The sequence below is a fragment of the Opisthorchis viverrini genome (genome assembly GCF_000715545.1).
Source record: "Opisthorchis viverrini unplaced genomic scaffold opera_v5_73, whole genome shotgun sequence".
Classification (NCBI taxonomy): Eukaryota; Metazoa; Platyhelminthes; class Trematoda; order Opisthorchiida; family Opisthorchiidae; genus Opisthorchis; species Opisthorchis viverrini.
In genome coordinates, this window is record NW_008751729.1 from 75,699 (window position 1) to 84,350 (window position 8,652).

Here is an 8,652-nt window from a genome sequence, read left to right on the forward strand (position 1 = left end):
ATTTTTCCATTTCGGGTAGTAGCTGCGTGGAATGACCTTCCTCCGACGGTTGTACACGCTCCTTCTAGAACCCAATTTGAAGCACTGTTAGACATTTATTTATGCGAATCGTCGCGCTGGCAAGCATACCGCTCCGCGCTGAGAACATAAAGAGCAGAGCTACACCCTTTTTTCACTTATGCCTTTCAGGTGAACGACAACCACTGACCGAAAAGAACAAAACCGACCCGGGAAACCTGGGCAAAAGCCTCGATCCTGTGTATCAATCCGTGGATCCGTGAATCCGTGAATGTAGTTTGAGGGCGAATTTCAAGTTACTACTGCCGTAAGCATCGGGGGTAGCAGGCGTTGACTCGTTTTTATGTAGTGGCTTTTGTCGGACAATATTAGCGCCGTATCCGGATAAGGGATGTCGAGGGAACAGAGTTGCAAATAGTTCCTGCATTTTGGGAAGGGGCTACCGCGTAATTGAGATTGTCCTGTAACAATAATTTTGTTTCTTTATGCACAGCCCTTGTACGCTGGGCGCTACGAGTAGATCTTGCAAACGCTTACGTTATTATTCAGAGTGAGCCCGAAGTCTTTATCTACTCCCCAAATTTGAGGTTTTACTCCGTAAGCTATCTGATGAAATAGGTTGTGTATGGATCTAAGTCCTTACATGACAGAGTGCTCACAACCGGGTAAGGAAACAGCTTCATTCCCAGAGCCTCCCTAACCGAGCCACGGAAATAAACTTGTTTTCCTTGGTTGTTGATCAAGTGGTTGTTGATTTGTTCGCCGAACTTGGCAACTGACTTGCAAACCATACGAGGAGATATCGCTGGCAAGCAGTTCGTTGAGTACCTCCTGTTCGCTTTCTTGCGTTAGTATAGCATTTAAAGGCAATTTGTCATCCCCTAACGTGACTGGCTAGTTTGTAGTTGTTAACGGCCCTATGGATTCTCTAGCTGACAGCATTTTCCGTGAATTTATCGGTCCTGTAGTGTCTGTAATCCGTTGTCACATATTTACCACTTTCCAGAACTTGAACTACACTTTGTAACTTTCGTACATATTTCATCATGACGTTTTTTAATGTTACGAATAGATAATTTTTCGGTGTGACCTGCTGACTTCTTGCTGGACGAGTGTATTTACGCTCCGTTGGACTGTTTACTGACCAGTGGGACTGGTTCTCTGTGTTTGCATCAAATGTTGAACGTCACAATAAATCCCCGTGGCATTTTTAGCCGTCAATAACTTTCCCATTGTGGAATATATCACTCATGCGTGAACCATCCGTGGGAAATTTCTACGAGTGAATATTTCCTTCCACAGCCGGTTACTGCATTTGGATCGGTGTAATGGATTATTGGATCTACGCATTCGTGAGTTCTCGTTTGACTACTCATTCTTTTCTTATTGTGATGAGTGAATATTTCCACAGCCGGTTACTGCATTTGGATCGGTGTAATGGATTATTGGATCTACGCATTCGTGAGTTCTCGTTTGACTACTCACTCATTCCTGTTGTGAATATGTTAGTTTGTATTTGCTTGCTCGCTTTTTGATCGAACACGCTCATAAAGTCCTAAGTCCGCTACTAGACAGGCCCTTGCAGCCATCGCTAGACCACAGCAGCTGTGGCGAAGTGGCTGTCCGTCGAACCCAAGACCGGTATGCAATGCCAGAACTGCAAGGACTGGTGGCAGTTTAAATGCACTGGTTTATAGGCGACCAGGTAAGCCAATCGGCCAACTTTCCAGCCCCATTCGTCTGACCAATGGCCTCTACTTTAAGGGTGCAATGCATATCTCAGCTAAGAAGAGAGCAACCAAACCCGAAATCCGATCCCCTTTGCTGATTGAAAATCTGGGGGTCATTCTACAGAAAAATTACGCCAAAAAGCTGGCACAGTCCCTCCTTGGTAGTGTCCTTACCAAGCCTGATCTCCAATCTTTTCAAGCAGAATGGTTACGCCAAAAGTGAAGGGAACGAACGACTGGGCTTCTAGCCACCTTTTCTTCCCCATCTGCCGTAAAGAAGATCATGGAGCGGCCTGACAGCATTCGAAAGGTCTAGCCAACGACCAGGCTCGGACAATATTATCGCCGTATCCGGATAAGGGATGTCGAGGGAACAGAGTTGCAAATAGTTCCTGCATTTTGGGAAGGGGCTACCGCGTAATTGAGATTGTCCTGTAACAATAATTTTGTTTCTTTATGCACAGCCCTTGTACGCTGGGCGCTACGAGTAGATCTTGCAAACGCTTACGTTATTATTCAGAGTGAGCCCGAAGTCTTTATCTACTCCCCAAATTTGAGGTTTTACTCCGTAAGCTATCTGATGAAATAGGTTGGGTATGGATCTAAGTTCTTACATGACAGAGTGCTCACAACCGGGTAAGGAAACAGCTTCATTACCAGAGTCTCCCTAACCGAGCCACGGAAATAAACTTGTTTTCCTTGGTTGTTGATCAAGTGGTTGTTGATTTGTTCGCCGAACTTGGCAACTGACTTGCAAACCATACGAGGAGATATCGCTGGCAAGCAGTTCGTTGAGTACCTCCTGTTCGCTTTCTTGCGTTAGTATAGCATTTAAAGGCAATTTGTCATCCCCTAACGTGACTGGCTAGTTTGTAGTTGTTAACGGCCCTATGGATTCTCTAGCTGACAGCATTTTCCGTGAATTTATCGGTCCTGTAGTGTCTGTAATCCGTTGTCACATATTTACCACTTTCCAGAACTTGAACTACACTTTGTAACTTTCGTACATATTTCATCATGACGTTTTTTAATGTTACGAATAGATAATTTTTCGGTGTGACCTGCTGACTTCTTGCTGGACGAGTGTATTTACGCTCCGTTGGACTGTTTACTGACCAGTGGGACTGGTTCTCTGTGTTTGCATCAAATGTTGAACGTCACAATAAATCCCCGTGGCATTTTTAGCCGTCAATAACTTTCCCATTGTGGAATATATCACTCATGCGTGAACCATCCGTGGGAAATTTCTACGAGTGAATATTTCCTTCCACAGCCGGTTACTGCATTTGGATCGGTGTAATGGATTATTGGATCTACGCATTCGTGAGTTCTCGTTTGACTACTCATTCTTTTCTTATTGTGATTTTGTGATTTTGTATTGGTTACTTTGCTTGTTAATTTGTTCGAACGCGCTGGTAAGGTCCTAGTCCGTTGCAGTCCATTGGTGACCTTTGTTGCGTTGTGGTTTGCGTTCCTTCAAGTTGATTGGTCATTCCTAAGCTTTCTGTCTCTTGTAGTTTACCTCCTCGTTCTGATTGGCTTTTTTCTCGATATGTACTGCGCTGTGGCCTGATTATTTTACTTTCTCAAGTGTGATTGGCTAGCTGCATTAGTCCACGTTTTTCATTGCATTGAATGGCATCTTTGCGTCCGTTGGTTAAGTTGGTACTCTCGTTTACTGCCTCCAACATAAGTGACGTCTCCGTTTGGATCCTATCTATTTCTTCTACGAGCTCCCCGTCTGGTTGCTTGCTCCGTTTAGGGAACTTGGACTTCTGTCTTAGCGGTTGATAAATGGGGTGAGTTTCAGTGTGTGTTTTGGTGGCTTATTCAGTGGTGCACCACGCCTTCCTAAATTTGCGTTCATCCCTCGTTTCCACGCGATAGTTGTTCCAGTAGAACTCGTGTTCCTCCACCGAAGAACCTGCCCACTACCCGGTTGTACGCAAGCTGCGGTATAATGACTTAGCCCCAAACATAACCTAGTTCATCAGATAGCTTACAGAGAAAAAACTTTCGACCACTTGAATTTGGGGAGTGGACAAAGACTTTGGACTCACTCTGGCTGATAATGTAAGCGTTTGCAAGATCTACGCGTAGCGCCCAGCGTACAAGGGCTGTGAATAAAGAAACAAAATTATTGTGACGGCAGCCCCTTCCCAAAATGCAGGACATTGTTGTAGCCCTGTTCCCTCGACATCCCTTGTCCGGAGACGGCGCTAATATTGTAGTCCATCAAAAACCACTACAAAGGTGTGCATCGGCGCCCGCAAGAAAATTCACTCTGATGATGCTGCATGGAGTACGGTTAGTCCTTTTTGCGGAACCATAATCTATACCTTTCGTGTTGTAATAAAAGTATCTTATGCGCCGAAAAACTTGTGTGGCAGTGCCAAGTGCGTTTGCAGATATTTTGACAGGTGAAGGTATCCCTACATACCCTCATTGTCTAAAATATCAGTGCAAACATAAAAGTGACGTGATTGGCCCCGATGTCCCAAACGGCTGCTAAACTGAGCAATCATGACGCACTACTGATGGCAGCCGGAAAGGGGAGCAAATCTGGCGGGCCAAATATGGGCAGATAAATAACACTGCGTTTCATTTTAATTTACCGTCTATCAGCCACGCGCCAGGACACGGTGCTTCCACCTTTCTCATTCTCGGCCGCCGAAAACTGAAAGATTTCGAGATGTAGCTAAACGTTTGAGGTAACGGTGCGTTACGTAAGCTCAGTGACTGAGCCTTCTATTACTGAAGTCGATAACTTTGAGGCACCAGCGCCGGTGAGTGCGGCAGTAAACCAAATTTGTCAGTGTAATTAACCACTGCTGATCTATGTTCCGGGATCTCCATCCGGGGGCTGTCAACCAGGTTGAGGTTACCGCTTTGTATCTTCATGCTTCTTTGCCATCGCAGGAACTTCCCACCTAACGGTCACTTCCACTCAACTTAGAGATGTTCAAAAAGTTCTCTGCGCTGTACAATCTTCTCGCATACTAATTACATGCGCTTGCCAGCGTAACCTATGAAGCGTGACTAATTCATCGACAATGCAAGTAAATGCTTATCCTAGAGCCACTTGGCGTACCAGAATATTATACATCTGACGTTTCTACGAAACTCAACTTATGCTTCGGAGACACCAGTGGTTAGACACTGAGAGCATTCGTACACCATCTGCGCGTAGAAAAAAGGTTTCTGGTTTATGAAGCAGAATGCATCGCACCACTGAAGCCTGTGCTCCGCCAGAAAAAAACGTACGGATGCAACTTTGAAGCTGTCTGCCGGGGGTTGGCAAGGCCCGTCTTAGACTTCCGAAATCGGGGTATTCTCGTTTCCATCAATTTTACAAGACCTCGTGCAGATGTCCGAGTAAAGAAACTTATCCACCACTTGGATTTGCCTGTTTTCAAGAAGGAGGATATGTTTCATCCCACCCACCTTAGCAGATGCAGTAGTAGTATCAGTAGGTGTGAAACGAATGATCATTTGTGGTAGAGTTACTTAGGATATCATTCTCACACACACACTGGAGGGTCCTGAACCATGGGATGCAATATGATCCGCATACATCAGGTTTGAGTGCGAACGTTCCAGAAGAAGTTTGTCACCAATGTTCTACTCGAACGTCCTCCAACCGGTTCCTAAAAATTTGGTCAAAGGTGGAGAGGGAACGCTGGGTCTGCCTTGTTTAACATTAACGGACGCTCCTTATTCACAATGTGAATTAAATTTGCAACGCGTTTATTTTCCCCTGTGCTTTGACTATTCATGAGTAACGTAATCTACACCCGTTTAGTAAAAAACCGTTTTGTTCCCTTTCCACTTGTTCATACATAAGCTCCGAGTATTCCCCAGTAATTGATATAAATATTTTGTTGCCCGCCCGTCATTGTTGGGAGGTTAGACTCAGTTCTACCTATATTCGATCTTCCGTTCCGACAGAAAAAGGGATTGATCGGAAATTGAACCCATATCTCTTCGGACGGCGGGCATGCGTGTTTTTATTAAGCCAACCAGACACTCGGAAGGCTCTGTTTTTTGAATTTATGCCTCAGCTATCAGAGCTTTGATGAGCTTTGTCTTAAAAGGACTTAAACGTACAATCCGATTTGTCACTTGACAAGTGTCGCAGCGTCATCCAACTACAATTCCTTACCCTCCAAACTTACTGATTGTTTTCTGCGTCCTTATCTTTCTATACAGCCACCTCACGGTGTTTCGTTGCCCATATCTCTACGTTTGCGCATCTTTGGTGTTTACCTTCTGTTGCTTCCCAAAAACCCCGCTGCCTCACTGACCATTTCCCTCTCATGTCGACTGCACTATCACTGATTGTACGTTATGCCCGATGCACGATTCTTATTAACCCATTTTTCTATAGAGCCAGTTCCTGACAGTTTTCAGTACATCATCTACTGCCCTTGTCCGCCTGTTACTCTTGTCTACTGGATACGATCTGCGCATAATCTGACAGCCTAAATCGTTCAGTGAGATAATCAGCTGCCCACATCTTACATAGGTGTCGACCCCACGCAAAAATGTTCTGTATGTAGATACACTCCAACAAATTTTCGCAGTCCGTACCATCAAGTGGGAAGAAGAAAGAACACCTTTTATCGCGACGAGACCTTCCAAGATCCCTGCGAATAATAAAGTCGAAAGATGCCCTAAACTGAAGGAGAAAGACATAAACCTGCTTATGAAAGAATCATAGAACAAAGGCCTAGAAAATCCACAAGGCTGACATGATTTTCCTTCTGAAAACAGCGGTCAGTTAGATGAACCAATGGTTGGTTAAATGGATTCGGCGTCTTATGGAAAAGAGATCCCAACTGTCCTCCGAAATATCTGGCATTTTGTAACAATACGTAACCTCTTCATGTCAGAAATCCACCAATGGAGCGTACAAAAACAAGCCACGATATTAGTTTTTCCCTGGAAAAAAATAACGTGCTATTTAAATGCATGGGGCACTGCTCAAAAATAAACTAACCGCCTTCTCCTTCAGAGGCAGGAACGAAAAACCCAAAGCTGACCCAATTGTGGTACCTGGAGTTTACAGTCTGCATCCTCCCTCAGCGACCTCGTAACATCCAACATTTTCAAGACACAACTACGGGTTACATCACCAACTTTGTCCTCACGGATGGGAACATCCCTCAACTATTGCACAATACCCCTTCAGCGCTCTGTATCCAGACGAGGTTCAACAAGGTCCCCAAAGGAAGCATTGCTCACGCTAGCAAGTAATTCTTACCTGGAGTTTCGTTGGTCACCGACGAACGAAGCTGTTGTCACATCAGTCTACCAACCAGGGACGAACTATTGCCCGTAGGCTACATGCTTAATAGCCTCGCTAGTGTACCGGGCAAAGTAATGGTCCCAATGCCAACGTTCTCTCAATGGATGTAGACGCGTCGTAGGAGTGGTCGTTGGGCTATCACCTTACCCCGAATGGGCAAACCTGCGCCACATGTCATCTAAGGGGGGCACAGCGGACGCCTTTGTTGTGCGTAGCCAGGATGAACCAAAAGAGATAACGGGAATCCAACAATAAAAAGGGTTTGTGTGTCTGGATACCTCCAAACTTGTCCTTGTCAATTCACCATGAAAAATATGATCAAAGGACATCGTCCCTCTATAGATTATTCGGCGCACGTTCTCCCGTATCATTCGCGCGAACTTCTAAATACTCTATGGGGCGTGCTTCATATCGCTTCTTTATTATGCCAACCAGGTTGTCTACTTAGGGCGCATGGAAGGCGTAATCGTCACTGGGCATGCCCAGCGAGGTGTTGCGAAAATGGTCACCTGCCTTAATTACGTGGAATATGAAACGTACACTGGTGCTTGACCGATTTCCCCTGGAGTACTGTTGCCCCTTGGGAGACTTATTATCTACTCCACCCTGAATGAACAAGTTTTGGCCAACAGGTTTTTCACCGTTGACCCAGCCAGCACAGCGGGAACTTCGGAGGAAGATTTTCAAGGTCAGAGCACACACTTGCTTATTAACATTTCCCCCATCCCGGTTAATTCACAATTCGGAAAATTCCTCCGAAAATTGTTTCCGCTACACCAAGTACCCGGTTCGAAGCACTTTTAGGCGCTCTTCAGTCGTAGCCTGTCGCCGGGAAGATTTCTTCCCCATGCTGACAGCTTCAACAGCAGTGTTACGACTTACATTCACCCACAAGGTTAACAAGCCCGCTGAACCAAATAATCAAACCCGATCCGGGAAACTTGGGAAAAGCCCGATCGGCCAACCCATGGAGGAATCTTCCGCTGGACGAGGCGGATCCTTATATTCGGATCTCGGGAATACCCGTTACAAGTAGTCACTTTTAGAGACACATTCACTGTGTTCTTATGACTCAAACTATTTATGAAAAACGCCGTTATAAAAAACGCAAATGATAATGACCTACGTATGTAAGTTGAGTTGCCTTGCACACTGCTTGATCTCAGTGCGGATTTGTCCAGCCCTTGATCACTGGCAGCAAAGCTCCCGGTTGCATGTGACTAAAGATGCCAGGCTTTCTGCAGCCGAGATATCTGTGGATAGAGATATACGTAGTAATAATAATGTTTTCCAGCCCTTACTGGCAGCAAAGCTCCCGGTTGCATGTGACTAAAGATGCCAGGCTTTCTGCAGCCGAGATATCTGTGGATAGAGATATATATACTAATAATAATGTTTATTTCCCAACTTGTGGGTGGCACACCTTTGGGCATGATCATGCGTTTACAGCCAGAATGGGGTATGTGACTGGGGGATTTGCGGCTAGTGGGGATCCCGCAAAATGAGGACAACGCTATGAACAGTGAGGAGTATTCGGTGAAATAATTATAACAAGTTTCTTTCGCAACTTGTAGGGAACAATGGGCATGAGGTCCG